This window comes from Kryptolebias marmoratus, linkage group LG4 (assembly GCF_001649575.2).
Source record: "Kryptolebias marmoratus isolate JLee-2015 linkage group LG4, ASM164957v2, whole genome shotgun sequence".
NCBI classification, from domain to species: domain Eukaryota; kingdom Metazoa; phylum Chordata; class Actinopteri; order Cyprinodontiformes; family Rivulidae; genus Kryptolebias; species Kryptolebias marmoratus.
Window position 1 is genome coordinate 18659747 of NC_051433.1, and position 18351 is coordinate 18678097.

At 42.7% G+C, this 18351-nt stretch overlaps 1 protein-coding gene across 4 annotated transcripts in view; it reads left to right on the plus strand.

The window, feature by feature from the left end:
- Positions 1-6135: 6135 nt before the first annotated feature.
- The window catches only part of LOC108239867 (plexin-A1), a 182883-nt gene continuing 170667 nt past the window's right edge, over positions 6136-18351 (plus strand). For all 4 annotated transcript variants that reach the window (XM_017422867.3, XM_017422869.3, XM_017422868.3 and 1 more), the window contains exon 1: positions 6136-6271. The gene's annotated coding sequence lies outside the window, so the exon portion shown is untranslated. The remainder of the gene's footprint in view (positions 6272-18351) is intronic.

Genomic DNA, 18351 nt, shown 5'->3' on the forward strand with positions numbered 1-18351 from the left:
TTTAATGGCAAATTCTGGTTGTTTTTACAAATTGCATCCATTATCCATTCTTTTTTTTTTCTTTTTTTATAAACCAATTACATCTTTCATGGTTTGTTTTCTGTTTTCTGTTTTCTGTTTTCACGACATTCATACGGCCCAAAAATAACAGTCTGGGGTATTTTTGCCACTTGGTGGGTGGAACCCTTGTATGAGGCGCCTGCAGCGTCATCACACGCCTCTTTGTGAGGAAAGCCCGAGTCTTTTGACAAGCTGTATTTTACAACAAACACAATCTCCTTCTAACCCCTAAACCTGGTTGTTTTGGCGAAAATCCCTAACAAAGAAGTTTATTTGTTTGAAACCTAAACAGTGCGTGATTACAGATATACATTAGAACAATGGGCTCACAGGGAGCTGGAACAGTTTCATCAGAACAGAGTAAAAACAAATAGAAACTCGGGTTTGTCGAACTCCTTCTCTGTTTAATCTGTTTATTATGAGCGCAAAAGGCGAGATTCCAAAAGCGGTGAAAAAACAAAGAGGTGAAATGGGTTTGAAGCGACTGCATGAACAGATCAGACGGGTCCAGCCACGTGATACCCTCTGACTCGGCCACCCAGCAGTCGTCCGTCCTGTTGGTACCCAATTAATGACTCATTAACCTGTTTAGATGGAGCTGCTGCGCCTCAGGTTACGAGGCCAGCAAACCTGCACTTCACCCCGCTGGCTCGGAATCAGATTAGTTTCACCTAATTGGTGGCGGTCATTGTTTTAGCTTTTTAAGGAGGAAAGATCCAGTTTCATAAGCGGCGGGAGAGAAAGCATGGGCTGACAGAGATTGCAGATTGTATGAATAGAAGTGTTATTTTGTGTTTGCTGCAGCTCCACTCAGACACACACGTCCTTTCTTCTCGTCTTTGCACAAAATTGTATGCATTTTAAGCCTTCATTATTGACATTAGTGTGCATTTTTGTGTATTCTCAAGGACGATGGGGTCTATTTCAGTCCATTTTTGTGTCCCTCTGTTCACTTAAAATGTTTGTTCTTCTTGCCAAACACAGGCCCATTAATAGTGCATGAATTTGAAAAATAAAAATAAAAAGCAAATTGAGAGCAAACAGCAGCAATACATAAATTTATTTAATATTCTCTGTGCTTTCAGCACAAGCTGCTCAGCTTGTGCACTGCCTGGTGAAATCATGACAGCTAAGATTAATCTTGCTCATTTGAAGAAGCATCACTGAGCGCTGCAGACAAAACAACTTTTCCTTTTTACACCGGGGTTGTATCTTTATTCCAACTGTTTCATTATTTAAGTATAACTCAACATACATCTGTGTTTAAAAAAGAAGTGACTACTCATAGCGCATGCTGCCTTTTGATCCTGGTTTTCATAAGGTTAAAATGTACTTCATTGTTCGTTCAAACCTTCCCACGAGAATGACACCGGGCCTGAAGTGAACTGGGAGGATGTGAGCCTCAGTAATCCAAAGCTAATCAATGTGTTAGTGTTCAAGTGTTACATGGAGACTGGCTCTGTCCATGGGCCTTTCACGTGGTAAGTGAGACTAATCTCACAGCATTACTATAGCCAAACTAATCATTTCTAAAGGCAGACAGTAGGCTTTTGGAAACCATTCAAAGCTGGGCTGTGGCACAGGCTCATGGGAAATTTTCTGGCAAGTTCTGAAATTCAGCTGCTCTTTAATTCACGAAACGCGCACGTGTCCTTATCATCCTCCATCAAAAATTCCCATCCACCTGTCTGTATGAAGCACTTACTGCCTCCCTCTCTCTCTCACACACAGACTCCCTCCCGCTCAGTGTACGAGGCCAGGTGGTGTGGTTAGAGCCAGATCTTGCTCTCTGCTCTCCTGAGTGCAATTGGTAACCCGAGCTGCCTGTTTGAATAACTCACTTATCCCAAACGCTTCCCCACTGCAGAGACATACGCTAATATAAGAGTGCTCTAAACAGACTTTCTCTAAACTCATGATATTCACCGATTCTTAGGTGATCGCCCAAAATCCAGTGCTGTACAGAGTTCAATTTAGGGTTGTAATCTTTTTTTTGGTATCTGATAGGATATCTGAAAAGGGATAGTTCAGATATTTTGAAGAGGGGTTCTGTGGACACTGTCCAGGGAGTACCCCGCTTCTCGCACAGCGAGTGCTGGAGATATGCATTAGCTCCCTTGCGACCAGCGACATGTATGGATGGTTATTTACATAGAATTCTGTTTATTTAAAAGCACGGTAGCGGCAACAGCAACTAGCTGTAGCACTTCCAGCAGGGATATCGTAACATTTCTGCTGGGATCACCATGCAAAGTGAAACGACAGCACTGTAAACGATTATATAATATTGTTTCAATAAAATGCTTTGAAATTTTGGATTTTTAAAAAAATCTGATCCTTGGCTTTAACTCAATCATATTTAATAGTACAGACACTTGTACACATACTATATACTGCCGCGTCACCTCTTTTCATTATTTTTGTTTAAATGTTCACTTTCAGCACTTTCTAGGCTCTTCAACAATTATGTACTTTTCAAAAAGGCAGCATCTGCTTTGATTAGTTAAAAGGCTGGGATGTGCTAAACTGGCCAATATCCAAATATGTTTCAAGACATTGCTGTTAATATATAAAAAAAGAAGGCACTACCAGCATTTCAGCTATTTTAGTTGCAGGATTTCTGGTCACCTAGATGATGTTTCCCAACAAAATTAAATAGAAAGAAAATGTCAAAACTCAAATTTTGGCCTGTTTCAAGTTATTTTGAAGTTACTTATTGTTTTGTATTAAATATATCATAAAAAAAAATACTTGCTTAAATAGCTTGACCTTTAAAAAAGTTCAAACGTGTCACAAAATGTCACCCATTATATCCCATTTGTTTGAGTGTCTCTGCTGATAGAGTTACGGCACACGGGCTTCAAGCATCTGTGTTTAATTTGAAATTCCCCTTGTTTGCTGAAGCTCCCCGCCAAACGTATCGGCCATCATTTTGTGAAGGAATTTTCTCATTTAAACACGGCTCCCTGTAAATCTGTCTCTGACTCGTCGCGCTGCAGACGGAACCTGCAGATGCAGAGTGTCCTGCAGCACGCTGAAGTTAAACCGGGCCCGTCAGAGGGTAACTCTGAGTGTTATCTCAGTTGTCCCGTAAAGATTTGTCGTCACCCTGTCCCAACACCAGCACCAAGTAGACCCTAAACATTACTGCCTGGGGGGCTTCTTTACTATTGTGTAGCTTCAATGTAAAGCAAGTGTGTGTGTATTTGTCTCGCTTGACTCGAACAGAAGAAGAACTTGAAGAAACAATTCTAAAAATTAACATAAAAGATAAAAATTAACCTCATTGTTACGGACATGTTTTGTAGTGACTGACAGAAGCAATGTTTTTAATGCCCTTTTAAGATGAGTTTTTTTCTCTTTCATATTGCCATTTGCGAGGTTTTGTTGGTATTTGTATTTTGGGCTATGGAAATAATGACATTTTTTTAAAATTTAGACCACTTTCATTGAAACGGAACAATAAATAACAGATGATGCTAAGGGAGGCTCACTCTCAGAGTTCTTGTTCGTTGACAGAGATGTGAAGAGGTTATGAACACTTAACATCTTACCTGTTGCAGATAGCTCTTTGAATGACCTCAGTTTGGAGAAACTGAGAATAATGACTGACTGGATTGACGAGCTAGTGGCTAGTTTGGGCGCGGCCAAGACCAGAGTGAGTCGTATCTGTCTAAGAAGAACTTGAATCTTAAAAGAATTATAGTGGTTCATGCAAATGCTCTTTTATAAACCGCCATCAGAATTGCATTGCATTATGAAATTCCTGTTGGAAGTGTCACAGCTAGCTGTTGCCATTTGCACTTGCAAATAACCATGCAGTTCTGCATAAATAACCATGACATATCTTTGCCTGAACTCAACTGATCAGTTCTGAACATACAAGTGAGGAAGAGGCAATCATCAGCCGATCAGCCGCTGTATTAAACTACCCGCCTAATTTGGGACCTCTTGAGTCCTGAATGGATTCTGCAAGACCTTTAAAGGTCTCCTGGGTATCAGCAGGTGATTCAAGTCTTGTAATTTATAAGGTTCGTGGATGCGACTTTTTGCTTTTGTTTTCCAGCACATCTGGCAGATGTCGAAGTGACACTCACTTTGGCACCGTGACCAAAAAGAGGAGCGTGACAGTGATTTGTGGACAAGGCTTTCTCCCAAACTGCATCCTGACACCGTGTCTTCAGATAAAATATGCTCTCTGGATCTGACCACATGCCTTTGCTTTCTCCACGAGGATCTGTGATTTTTGGGTGCCCATGACCCTGTTGGCAGTTCTTACTCGTGCAACTTCTCTCCGGTGACCATTAGTGAACAACCCGCAAGATGCTCCGACCCGGTTGTCTACTTATCACAATACGGCTCTCGTCAAAGTGGCTCAGGTCCGTGTGCTTCTTCATTTTTCTTGCTTCTAACACATCAACTTTCAGAACTGACGGGTTGCTCTCCGCCTAATGTATCCCTCCCACAGACAGGTGCCACTGGAAAACAGATAATGGTGTTATTTACCTCCCGTGTCAGAGATTTAAACTTTACAGGCAAACATTTTACTTTGCCACTTTATTAGTTTACTTTCCAGATTCATTCGTAAATACAAAATATAAATTCTTTATAGTTTTTCCTTGAGTGTTGGAATGGGGGAACACAAACAATGATTAAATGGAATTAGCCAAACTAAAACCTATATTAACTAAAATAAAACTTATTATACATCGAAAATTGAAGAAAAGGGTGGTTTTCTACACAATGTGAAGGCAATCCCACGTGCTTCAGTAAACTAGAATCTTATAATTCCTGTCATTATGTTGCTTGTTTTAACTTTTTAAAATAAATATATAGGTCACCCGCTAATTTATCCGCTATTTCCTTTGATCCCTGCTTAAAAACCATTTGTTTTTACTGGCTTTTAGTTTGAGTTGAGCAGGTCATTTGTCTTTCAAGTTTATTTGATTTATTTTTAAATTCATTCGAAGCTATTTTATTGTGTATTAGTTTATCCTTATTGCTTTTATACTATTACCGTTTATTACATGACTCGTTGTACAGCACTTTGGTCAATGAAAGCTGGTTTCAAATGTGCTATAAACAAACTTATTTTATTTAATTTCATCGTTACTTCCTGGATTGTTCATAGCCTGTTGCCGAAAGCTCTGGTGGACAATGCTTTTGCTCATATGTGTGTGTTAGCATGTCTGTCTGTTAGCAAAATAGCTCATGAACCACTAAGCAAATTTGAATGAAAGGTGTACAGAACAGTCACTGTGTGTATATCCACAGCTTGATAACATTCAGACTCAATCCAGTTCAAGATAGCTGCCACAGCCAAATGACCTTAACAACGCAACAATGGCTACAACTCAGCTAATTCTCCAAATATTGACCTAAAATGTGGTGTGGTAGTAGCTGAGACTGATCCCCAACACATGTGTTGAGTTCTAACAGATTGAGCAAGATCTTTCTTTAAAATCTCGCCGTTACCTATTTGGTGCCAACTTTGTCCGCAAAAAATCTCATGAACCACTGGATAGAGGTAAATGAAACTTTCAGGAAAAAGTCATTGGATGTAGCTCTACAACTGATTAGATCCAGTTAAAATCAAGATGGCTACCACAGTCAACTAACCTTGGAAAACACAGAAGTGACTATTCGTCTGTCAGTTTTACAGATATTGTGCTGAAATGTGGAGACGTTGGAGCTGGAAGTTATTCAGAATTCGTCCTCTTTTTGTGAGGTCTTTGCTTCAAATGTTGGAGTCAACCCTCCCTGTTTGTCTGTTAGCAAAATATCTCATGAACTACTGGCCAGATTTGAATGAACTCTCAGAAAGTAGTAGATGTGGTAGTAGCCGAGAGTCAGCCACAGCACATAGTCTGAGCCATCATTTCTCCTCGAGGGATATTTGACTTCAAAACTTTGGCACGAAAGGCGGCGGGTGATATGCATTCCCTCCAGGGACGCCGGCGAAGCTCTTCAGTGTTTACATCTTGTGCTGTGAAGCCCTCTATGGGCGGGGCGCGGTACTGCAGCGGCGGGGCGCCTCCTCCTCCCTCCTGGAGCCGGGGCTGCATTCCTCTCCTCTCGGCTCCATTCACACGCAGGGAGACGTCGCAGAGAGAGCACCGCGCCACCTCCGTGACCAGCGTGGAAATGTACCCAAGTTTTGGAATTTAAAAAACCATGGCCGGGACACCGACCCTCCGGATCACTTGAATCTGTAAGTACCGAGAGCAGCCCGGCGCGGGGTAAGCCCTCGAGTGGAAGGAGCAGGGGGTTATGTTTTGTTTTTGTTTTTGTTTTATGTGGAAAAACATTCCCATTGGTGGGTTATAGTGCTTCCCCCTCTGCGCGACACGGACCCCCCGTGGACACTCGGGGGGGTCTTTTAGGAGTTTAGCAGGCGCGAGGAAGACGTGTAGGAAGAAGCCTTCACGTTACAGTTAAGTGTAAGGAGAGCGGCTCGTACCCACGGAGAGGAGCTGCGGGCAGCGCGAGACTTCAGCTGGCGAACTTCATCCATTTAAACGCGCCTTTTAGCCCTCTTTAATTACCACCTGGTGCTGGAAACTAAGAACTGTGTGTGTTTGTCCTCCGATATGTGGCGGAGCGTGATGCGAGTTTTCCGGCTGCAGTCAGGGAAAAAAAAAACTTGCGCGTAATAATAAAGCAAAGCTGTAAAAAAAAAAAAATATTCGGACCTGCTTGTTGCTCACAGGGAGGAATGTTAATGTCACCGCCGACACATATAATTACATATATTCAAGAGGCTGACACTTCACTGTCGCCTGGATAAAATGGTCCCGGGGGACTGCAGGTGGCTTTAATAAATACTAAAAAAAAAACCTCACTAAATAAGCTCGTGCTTCTATTTATTCTATTTCTTTTCTCAAACTGGACTGAATCCGCATGTTTAGAGGACCTCAGGGAGGAGTTGGGTTTGAATGTGTCTCCAAGGGGTTAGGGACACACTGTTTGCTAGAAGAGGGTGGGAAAAGGAGAAGGAGAAATCGATCTCCCCCTCTTATTAGCTTTGAAATAATTAGAAATTGCGCCGGTGTGGTGTGAAAAGCGCGTTAATCTGTTAACGAACGAGAGGCAATTTGGGAGCTTTGTTATTCGACAGCAATTGAATCCCCCTCTCTGCGCGGGGATGGAGTGCTGAGGGCTGGCTGTGGGTGTGTTGGAGTGCGCATTTGCTTGTCAGCTATTGAAAATGCTCTCATTGCTCTATTGGATTCTCCTCAGTTCCATTTTTATTGTCATTATCATTATATTAGTCTATATTTTTAAATCAAATCCCGGTTCACCGAATTAGTGTGTGCACACACACACACACACACACACACACACACTCCCTCCCCACATGCTGTGTGAATTCATTTGGAGCCCGTTTTAAATATGTATTCATGAATCAATTTGGATGAGCAAAGGCTTAAGAGTTAATTTTAACCTTTTTTTATCACCTCCCAGAAAGATAGGAGGGGAAGTGAGGCCAGACTGGAGCTTATCAATAAAATCACTGCAGTTGTCCTTAAATATTGATGCAGGACTCCTGCAATCTAAATTGTAGCACAAAGGCATGAGTTTTCTATGATTATTGGGGGTGATTTTTTTTTTCTTCTTCTTCTTGCATCAGTTTCTGCAAGCAGCAGCTTCTTACTGACAGTTTTAAAATAAGGGATGGGAACTGAAATGAAACTAAATAGGAATTTGAACTGTGACGAGCGTTTACTTAAGAAGTGGCGCCCAACCTGACTGCAGGCAGAGAGGGACATTTCACCAACACACAGCAGAAGTGAAATGATCGTGTTCCTTCGCAGCAAACGGTTTCGCGAGCGCAGGACTGCCAGCCAGGAGAGGCCATATGTTATACGACACATCCTGCGAGTACTTGTTGAGATCTGTAACCGGACCCAGACTTTCTTGCAGTGTCAAACCATCCGTCGCTGCGTTTGCTGCAAGGATCTGAGTTTAATTTCCTGATGATCAGATCACGATGAGCTGGGTGCAGGTTCAGGCATGTCCCAATAACCACACTGTCATAACCTAAATTTAGCCGAGTTCTAATAATCAGGCTGTGTCCCAACAAGTTCCCAATGTAAAGCAGAGGAAGAGAGGCTTTTTTAAAAAAAATCTATTGATATATAAACATTTTGTTTTGCCAAAGCATCCTAACGTAAAAGCTGGCAAACCAGCCAGAAAATTACAAGCAATTTGCCTCAATCATCCCTAATTATGATAGGGATCTTCTCCACTGTGGGACCTGCGGTGTCATGAAGTTTCCGAGCCTGCCCTGTCCGGTCTGTCTGCTGGTGCCGCTGTGAAGAGTGAACCGGTGATGTCCAAACTTTGGAATCTGAGCTGACACGTGCACTTTGCACCGCTCCAGCCGTGCTTTTGTGTGGCTGCCCCTGCGTCGCATTCCTCCGGACCTTTCAGTCGGCGGTATAGTCAGGGTCTAATTAGATTGTTGCTGGATGACAAAGCAGACTGGCAGGGTTGAAAACTGAAATGCACACAGTTAGACTGGTGGTAAATGTTCTGTTTTAATTTGTGTATTGATGAGTTTGGTGGGTGTTTTGTTTCTTTTTTTTTTTTCTTCTTTTAGAAAAAAGGGGAATAAAACGAGGATTTAAATTAAACTCCTGGAGGCACACCTGGGACTTTCTCAGCTTGAATGAAAAGGGGAAAAAATGCCTCACGGAATCGAGAAAATTGTTTATGAATACGGAAAGATTTTCAGCACGTAACTGTAGTCTGCAGGGTGTGTGGTGCTGTGATTCATGACTTTCGTGCTGCAGACCAATACATGGACTGCGTTAACATTCACAGTCTGTTGTATTGCCACGCAATAAAATCCAACTCATTTTCCAGTTTCCTTACTGTTTGACATTCTGAACCAATGTGACAACCTCATCTTTAGGCATTTCCTCCTCCCGCCTTCCCGCTCTGCCTCTGCTCTTCTTCTCTTCAGACTTGTGCTGCTCACTGCTCACCGTTTTCTTCTCCTCTTCCTTGCTGTCAGAAACCGATCTCTCCCTCCCCGTCACGCTCTCATGTATATATATGTTTTTATTTTTCCAGTTAATTAGCCTATTCTTCTATCCTTATCCTCACTAAGTGGACAGACCTCTTTATTGCCCCTATTCCAAACGACGAAGGCAGATAATAATGGTGTTGCTAGGGATGCACCAATAACAGTATCAGGTATCGACCCGATACCGTGTGTGTGTACTCATACCCATAAAAGTGTTCTAATACCACTTTACGGCAGCATGACGTTTACCTCTCAGTTGAGCTATTTGCTGGTAGAGGAGGAGCAACGTCAGCAAGCCTTACCAGTTGTTTGTGGCAAAGAAAGCACCATAAACATGTTTGCTAACCGCCAATAAACACCACCAGGAGAAGAAGAACATGCGTGGAGGGATTTCAAAGTGAACGGCGGTGACAGGAGTTAAACAAACCGCTCAGCAAAGTTGTCGAGAGGAGGGACAGAATTTAGCACTTTCAACGCAAGCGATTTGATAAAAGGTCTTAAATACCAGCGGGAAATGGCTACAGTTTCTCCTTGAGCAGACCCTGGGAATATACAGATCTGAGCATGAGGTTCCCAACGATCTCACTGCTCTCCAATGGGCACGTTTGCTGCTCTCCTGGCTCTTTGAGGAGTTATCACAAAAAGAAACCTACTCCAATTTTTCTAAGTCGTTATAAGAAGTGTAATGACATTTATTAGTATTCACATCAGTACTAGGTGTTGGCAAGTGCTCAAATGTTCGTACTTGTACTCAGTTTGACCAAATGTGGTACAGTGCAACCCTAGTTTTTGCCTGTGTGTGCACGTGTCTGTGAATAAAATATCTCATAAATCGGTGGACAAATTGTAATGAAACTAGCAGAAAGTCATCGTTAGATGCACATCTGTAACTTGATTTAAAATGACTGCCACAGCAGACTGGCCTTAAAAACACAAAAAGTTGTGACATCTCGAGAAATCGCCCAAGCTTGTTCGTAAGGTTATTTTTAAGGTTTGATCAAACAGCTCCAACTCTGTCATTTCTCAACACAAGATGATCCTAAATTCTGGCCTGAAAGATGGCGGTCAATTCGCATTCCTTCAAAGAATGCTAGGTGTTTTATTTTTGATATGAAACCATACACACCTAATGCCTCCCTTCCTCCTCTTTTGTCATCTTCTGCCTCTCCTTTTTCTTTTTTAGACTCAATGGCTGCACTAAAATCCTCCCCCTTCACTTCACAACCAGTTCTCCTGCATGTTTCTGCTGGGATAATTGGTCTTCATAGTTTACTAGTGTCTCTTTGCTGTTTTGTTTTGTTGTGTTGCTCATTGAAAAAGCATTTATCACTCTGAAAGAGGACCCCCCTCCCTTCTCAAATCTATACAGCGGTTATGTCAGAGACAGTTGGTGTAATCTCAGCTCTTTCCGCCATGCGTGAGCGCCTTCGCAGCTCACCGGCGCCTTAATGCAATATCTGATTTCATATAATAGCTGGTGAGGATGGCTTGTTTTTATTACATAAGTTTTCATTTGTGTCAGTCTTCCTGAAGAGGTTAGCTGGAGTGGCGTGCCGCTGCTTCTCTGCCTTTAGGTGTGTTTCAATCAGCTTGTCTATTCTTTTTCCTCATGTAAAACACTTCTGTCTAAATTTTCTTTATTTTGATCTTCCCTCGCTTCTTTGCTTCTGACACATCCTCTCCTGCTTCCGCGTGGTGTCACCTCTCCATCTCTCGGAGTGTTTCACTCGGGGTTTGTGTGGTTCCCCGAGGCAAGGAGCCACACAGCAGCAGCAATATTAAAACGCACTAAAGAGGGGAGCAGCAGTAGGGTTCCATCTGAGGACTCCATTCTCCACATGCATACACACACACACACACACACACACACACACACACACACACACACACACAAAATCTCTCATGGTAGCAACACCTATCCAGCCTACAAGCCTTAATATGAAATAAACTCACTTGCCAATACCTGGCGGGCCTGTCTTGACTGACTGCTCAAATTGGAATGACCTCTATTTGGCCCATATAAGAAGCTGGGATTGATAGTCAGTAGGTGGTGCTGAGCCGCGGAGTGCTGGTGCATTACCAATGATACCGAGAGGTGAATATGCAGGTGAGCTTGCAGCATAAACCCTCATCAGTGCCAATCAGACTAAAATTTAAAGGTAGATGGGGGCTATCAGCAAGCTCAATCACATTTTTAACAAAAGAGGCTGCACTTCTTTCATCCCTGGAAACTGTCTGAATTAAAAGACCTACATGATGTGAATATGTGTGTGCAGGATTAAAAGCCAAAGCTCTGTGTGTATTGTTTGATACCCTGCCCTCTCTGTTAAAAAAAAAAATTGTTGCATCGTTCTTTTCACTTGTATTAATTTGACCAGAGCAGAACTTTCAGCAGCCATCAAATGACTTTCCTTTTCTTTGAGGAAAGCAGCCTTAGTTTCGCTGTCTCTCTGTCGTGCTCATCCAAGCGGACTGTCTGTTATGTATAATTAATTTTCTCCTCTCTCCCAGTTTATTTTTATCGCCCACTTTTAGCAGTTTCTTCAAAGGACCCCTCCCCCCCGCTTCCGTCCTCCTCTGTGCCTGCTGAAAGTGACAGCTGCTCGGGTACGCGAGATGCGTTTTGAAGCAGGCACTAAAAAGGCCAGTCTCGCAAGATGACTTAGAAATAGACAAAATGTTGACATTATCAACAGAATGTGCCTGCTAATCTCGCCGCAGGTTGAGAATAAGTTTTAACCACGGTCCACGCCGCCTGTTTGGATGGTCCTCTGTTCAAACAGTTGTTGATTGGTTTCATGTAAATGTAAAGCAGACCGACAAGATTAAACCGCGCTGAATTTATTGTCTTGTCAAGTCAAATTGACAGTCTCTCATTTAATTTGTAGAATGGGCTCTCATCCAGACCAAAGAGGCATTTTTTTATCGGTCGCATATGACCCTGCAGCCTGTCACTGCTCGGGATAGCTGCACAGTCATCCTTCAGGTTCTGTCAGACGGTCCGGTTCCTCTTCTGACCCACTGGCCTGGGGTAGAAATCCCACAGCCGCTGCAGCTAGTGGGCACAACCTCAGCATCTGTGGTTTCCTCCATGGCATGCTAATACTCTTGTCAGCATTCTATCCGTCTCCCTTCAGACACTGACTCAGACAGGCAGCCCGGGTCTCTGATTTATGTGGGCGTAGAAAAGGCCCTATGTTGTTGGGTTTCCTCATGTGAAGAAGAGGCTGAATCTTGTATCGATTGCAAAGTCACAGTTTCTTCCTGTAACACGAGACGACACCTATAGATGCCATGTTTATTGTTCCGTAATTTTGATTGCTAAGATTTACAACAGAAAGGACTAAACATACACTTACATCTAGTGAATTTTATTGTTGGTGGACCCAGGTTTGTCAAGAAGCTTCCTCAGTAATGAACTGAGTGCTTGTGAGCTGCTATTTTATCTTCAAACCACAGCCAGCTGGTTAACTACGCACAGTTTTTTATAGTGCATAATCATTATTCATTCATATCTAAACAAATCACATTTAAACTGTATAATCTGAACAGTGTTTTGTAAAGATACATGCTAAAGACGAGTGTAAAGAATGCTCTGTGTGGACTGAACCTTCCTGCCGATGTACATATCGAGGTGTCACTGTGGACTATTGGTATGGCGATGGGACTTTTCACACAGATTCAGTGTCTACTTTCTTCACTGAGACAGTCTGAGCTTAGATGAGGGAGCCCACTGGTTGTTTACCGTGCTCACTAGAGTCTGTCAGCGTCTTCAGGCATGTTTGGCTTGTTAATGAGAACCACTGTGTGAGAGATGAGGCAGCGTGCTGTGGGTGTGTGCCTTTGCATGTATTTGCATTAAGATAAGCAGCGCATCGTCCGTGCGCGTTCCTCGGTGTGCACACCGTACGAATGACGCCGTTTTAATGGGCATGTGCAAGATAAGACTGTCCACTGTGGAGGATAAAACAGGGTTTACATATAGGACACGGCATTTATCGTTTTGATTAAGATTAACTCATAATTGCTCATCTCGTTCTTTTTTTTTCCAAATTCTGCTCACTTTTAGTATCTCTTTGCCTTTTTCTTTCCTTTTTTTATCCTGCACACACACTCCTGGTTCCTGTTGTGTTTACCAAAAGGAACCTTAAATAATTCAGGCCGTCCGTACTCTCCAGCCCTGTAAATAAGACTAATAGAAGGCAGGTTTCTGAAAAGAACCACTTGCCCAGGGAAAGCATGGCTGTGGGCTAGCCTATAAATCAGCTAGCTGCCCGTTTGGCCCCTTTACTGTGGTTGTGTTGTGGACTACAAAGCAGAAACCTCCATGTTAGCGGAAGGGGAGGGTGACTCATTCTTAAGAGGTCAGAAGTTTGATGGCATTGCCCCTAAGGCAATGATAGGCAGTGAGAGTTTGTGTGCCCATCTCTGTTGGAAACTGTTTTTAAATGTGTGTTTTTGGCACACTCCTAGATTTGTGCACCACTGCTCATGCACCACACATGCTGATGTCAGCATCTGCATGTGTGTTTACCAGATGGAGATAAGCGCTCATTTATTAATTTTGTTTACCATTCATTAAATTTCCCTAGTGCTGGAATTTGATTGATGCTTCTGGCGAGCTGGGTATGCCTGTGTTTTTGGTGAGGGTTTTTTAAAGACGGTTTGCAAAAAAAACAATCAGTGTAGAGAAAAACATTTTTAAAGAGTAACTGCAGACACATAAACAGAGGGAACGGACAATTAAAAAAGTATTTATTTGTAAATAATGCCATGGGACACCATGCAGATGTTATTTTAAAGAAAACTAAAATATAAGTGTTCGTAAAAAATACTATTAGAAAAGTAAGTGTGTGTAAAGTAAGGACGTAACTCCACACCTCTACCCAGAAGTTTATGGCCTTGTTTAAGAAACCGTTTTAGATTTCTGCATCTGTTGCTCTGTGCTTAGAGTGAAGCTGAATTTAAATCTGATCTGAAACTGTTCAAATGGCTCTGAAGCAGCTTGGAATCTCCTACACCTCCTCCCTTTCACAGCCCTTTCTCTTTCCACGGCCTCTGTGTCAGCTCTCTTTTGTACTCTTCTCAAAGGGTTAAAGAGGGAGAAGTGATGAGTGGCTCGCTGACTCTGGTCTCCATTGTGTGCTGGCATTGTGCCGCTGCATAGCATGTCGACCACAGACCTATGTACAAGAGACTTTCCTCTATTCAGCAGGGCTACAGTTACGCAGCAAGATCACCTGCTGAAAAGCAATGCAAATACCACAAGCACTGATACTTTCTGTTGCAGCTTGATGGAAATGGGTGTGTAATAGATTTTAAGGGTTTGCATATGACAGTTTTGCTTTCCATTTGCACTTTCTTAGTTGTTTTGTAACATGTTTAAAACTTCCGAAAAAAAGTTTTGATGTCACCGAAAGATTTTTTTCCCCCCCTTCTGCCTCAGTGGAAACATGTGCTTGCAGACCATAAAACTCTGCTTCCCCTCTGTCTCCTCCCTTACATAGCTTGTTAAGAGAAAAACCACTCTGCTGCATGTTGTGCAGAACATTAGTGGCTTCTCAGGATAATTCTTTCAGCAGGCCTTGGTTTACCTCCACGCTGCAACAGAACAAATCCTGGGGGTGCTTTTAAGTCGCCTCTACCTCCTCGGCCCCCTACAGAGAAAAGGCAAGCAGAGTAGGGCGGCTCTGGGAATAAGTGCTCCGGACCAGACAATGGTGGACCGCCGGGAAGGGGGTGGGGTGTAAGATGTAGCCAGAAATAGAAGAAGAGCAAGAGCAGGGGGGGTAGGAGGCCTCCAGACTAGAAGGAGGGATGGTATAGGGAAGGTCAGGGGTTAGACTGATCACTGCTTTAAAGATGTAGCTGGGACCATGGAGGTTTTATTGCCAGGCCTCTCTTGTTGCTTTTTGCCCAGCTTGAGGTTTTCCTCTACCACTGCGTCATTGAGGAGGGTTATTGTGGTGGGCGTGAGTGCGGGCTGCACATTGCTGTCCCATGATGGCTGCAGTCTTGCTTGCTGACCTTTGACCCCGGCCTCTACTCTCCTTTCCATGAGCTGTCACAGAGGTCAGCAAAATGCCTGCTCCCACGTGAACAGAGGTAGGGCTGTGAGGAGCGTCTTCTCCTCAACGCGTTTTTCTGAGAAAGATAAAGAGACCGAGCATGTGATGAAGCAGCCAGCAAACAGCAAAGGAATGTGTCAATGATACCATTCAGCGTTTTAAATGAAATGGGGTGTGTAACTTGTGACTGGTGTGCTGATGCGTGCAAGCAGGAGGTGTTGCCTTTCTCTGCAACTCCTTTTCTCTAGGGGGACGTCCTGCCTGCCTGCCTGCCTGCCTGCCTGCCTGCCTGTCTCACCAAGATCCATGATTTCCTTGGTTTCCAATGCATGTGAAGGAATGTGGCTGTTCTGGTTGATCAGCTCTGCTTTTTATCGTTACAGATTGTGAACCCCTTTGGCTCCATAGACCATGTGACGCGGCCTCTGATGCACTAACAGACTAGCTCTGTCTGTTGTCTGAGACATGACTGATAGTACTGGCATTTCCAACTACACAAAATGAGTGTAGCTTGAAAACAGAGCTTAAAACCATTGATTTTGTTTTCAACAGACAACAAGAGCAGAGAAGGCTACATTTTCCAATCAAAAAATACCTTTCATAGGCACAATAGGACATTTTAGTGCCATTGTCCTCAAGCATGACAACAAGCTGGTTTTAGATCGTCCAGGAGGCACACCCCATCCTGTCCTCTGCAGTCACTGCTGCTCTAAAACTTGGCCACCGCACAGACACTTTCAAAAGTAGCCCATCTCCCTGTCTGCTTGTAGCTTCATTACCATAAAAGCCTTGAGTGTTAAGTTTTAGTAAAAGGCGGGACAGGAGGAATCTTAACAAAACGATTCCAGAAACCGCAAAGGGAAAAGAATGAGACAGCCAAGAAATGAGGGAGGGAACTTGGCAGCACAAGCTAACTCAGAGCAGCAACAAGGCAGCTCACACCAAAGAATAATAGATAATGTTGCACAGAAAAGCTCTCGTATGCATGGCAGAATGAGGTAGAGGACTGATGTGAAAAAGGGATAAGGGAAAAGTGTCAGGAAAATGATTCAAAGTTTAATTAAAGCCTGAACGCACACTGGAACAGCTGCTGTTGCTTGCAGCACCCTGCCGTACCCAATTTATAGCTTTTTTTTTATTTGTAAGGCAAACAGATGTTATGAGGGGGTGGCGACTTTATCGGACTAGAGGTTTGGTTTAAGGGAAGAGGAGGAAATTAAAACTCTCTCTCTTTTTCCAGTGATTGCTGCAAATCAGTGTTGACATCTGCTGGTCACAGCAATGGAGAGCGAGGCTCTGATATCTTGTTAGCTGCTCTAGAATGTCAGCAGGCTCATTGTTTCAGCTTTTACATTGAAGTGCTCCTAAGCAAGATGTGGAGTACATAATTTACTAAGATGCTTGGTCATTGCAATCTTGAAATATGAAAGTCTTGAACTGTAGTTTGTAATTCGGTGCTTAATTCTAAAACCATGAGACTGGATGAGAAAACAGATTTTAGAGTTTGGTGGTGAGCTTTCAAAATAAAAATCAGTCATAAATTTATCTAAATCACAATTATTAAAACTAGTTAGCAATACCAACCTTTGACTTAAAACAGCAAGGTAAAGGGCAGAACAAAACTAAGCTTTGAGCATCTATCAGAACCTTTTGGACTTATTGCTATGTTCTATTTCTGCTTGTAAGTTGAAATTTTGTAATTAAAACTTTAAAGTAATACATTTAATTGCCCCTCAGCTGGGATTCTGACTTGAAAAGTTGAAGGTTTCTAACCAATCCTGATCTCAAAATCCAACATGGCTGCTTATTGCATCTAAAATTGTGATAACTGCAGAAATGAAGAGCTTTTTTTCCTTTGTTGTGATTTTGTATCTCAATAAATCAGTTGCACATTTAGTACTCTACAACCTCTTTTATGAGACATTTTGCTACAACACGTGAATGCATAAAACAAGGAGAAAAACACTGGTTTGTATCGCAAATATGAGTTGGTATGGTGACTGAGTGCAACCATTAGCGAATTTCACTGATTTTCCTAATAACAAGTGGATCACAGCTGTGACATCATTCCCAGATCCAAGTTTGACTTTCTAGGTAAATTGAACACAGTATAAGAGAAGATCTGCTTTCACAGACTTTTGTAGCATTTACTATTAACATATAATGCTATTCTGATTCAGTTTTAGCCCCTCTTTGTTTGGATATGGACCTTTAACTGTGCTTGGCATTCTTGGTCAGAGTTCAGTCATGGTACTTATATTCACTGGAAGCTGTGTGCTATATTTTGTCTGATATTTCCACCATCATGCACTCTGAACTTTCAGTCTCCCCTTCTGAGCCAAATGTCTGTCATCATCAGCGTGGCGATATTCCAGGCGGTAGGGCTCGATCACAATTCAGATATGTGCGACTGTCCCCCTCCTCCTTTCAATCTCCTCTTTTCCCTGTCACTCTCCCATGGAGGGCGTGATGAAAATGGCTGTTTAATCATGCAGAGAAGTCAACCAATCAAAGGGCTCAGGCCGAGTGATTTAAAGACCCTTTCAGAGCACAGCTGGAGGGGGAGAGAAAGGAAGGGTGATGAGGAGAAGGAGAGAGACGGGTTGGTGTTGACTGCTCCATGCCACAGGTCAGCTCTCATCTGATACCTTTGGTCTCATTTCCCTGATAGATTGATGCACTGGCAGAGAGATGTGTGAACAGAGAATGCAGAGGGTGGATAGGTGAAGAAATGAGCATTTTAATGAGCTGACCTACTTGGGATGTGATACATGCACTCACCAAACAGCAGCATATACCCAGCTCCTTCTTTCTTAAAGTTTGTTAGACCCCTTCACTTCCAAGTACACAAAGATACATGGATAGGTGTCCTTAATCTAGGCAGTTTCCACCTGAATGTGAATGGATGAGAATGAAAGACAGCTGGAAGGAGCAGGGAAAGTAAAGACGGGAACAACTAGTGGTTTCCAGTCCTAGCTCCTTTGAGTGCATCAAGGATATCATGTATTGTAGATATTCATGCAAGTATGTTATTAAATATAAACAGGCATGCAAACTGTTATTGTCTATGTACATATAAGGCCTGAAAGGCGTTCAGGAATACTATAAAAGAAGTTGCTATATTCTGAGCATGAATATACAGTAATTATTGCCTTTCACTGTTAGAGTTGTTGCAACATCTTTTTTTAAGAA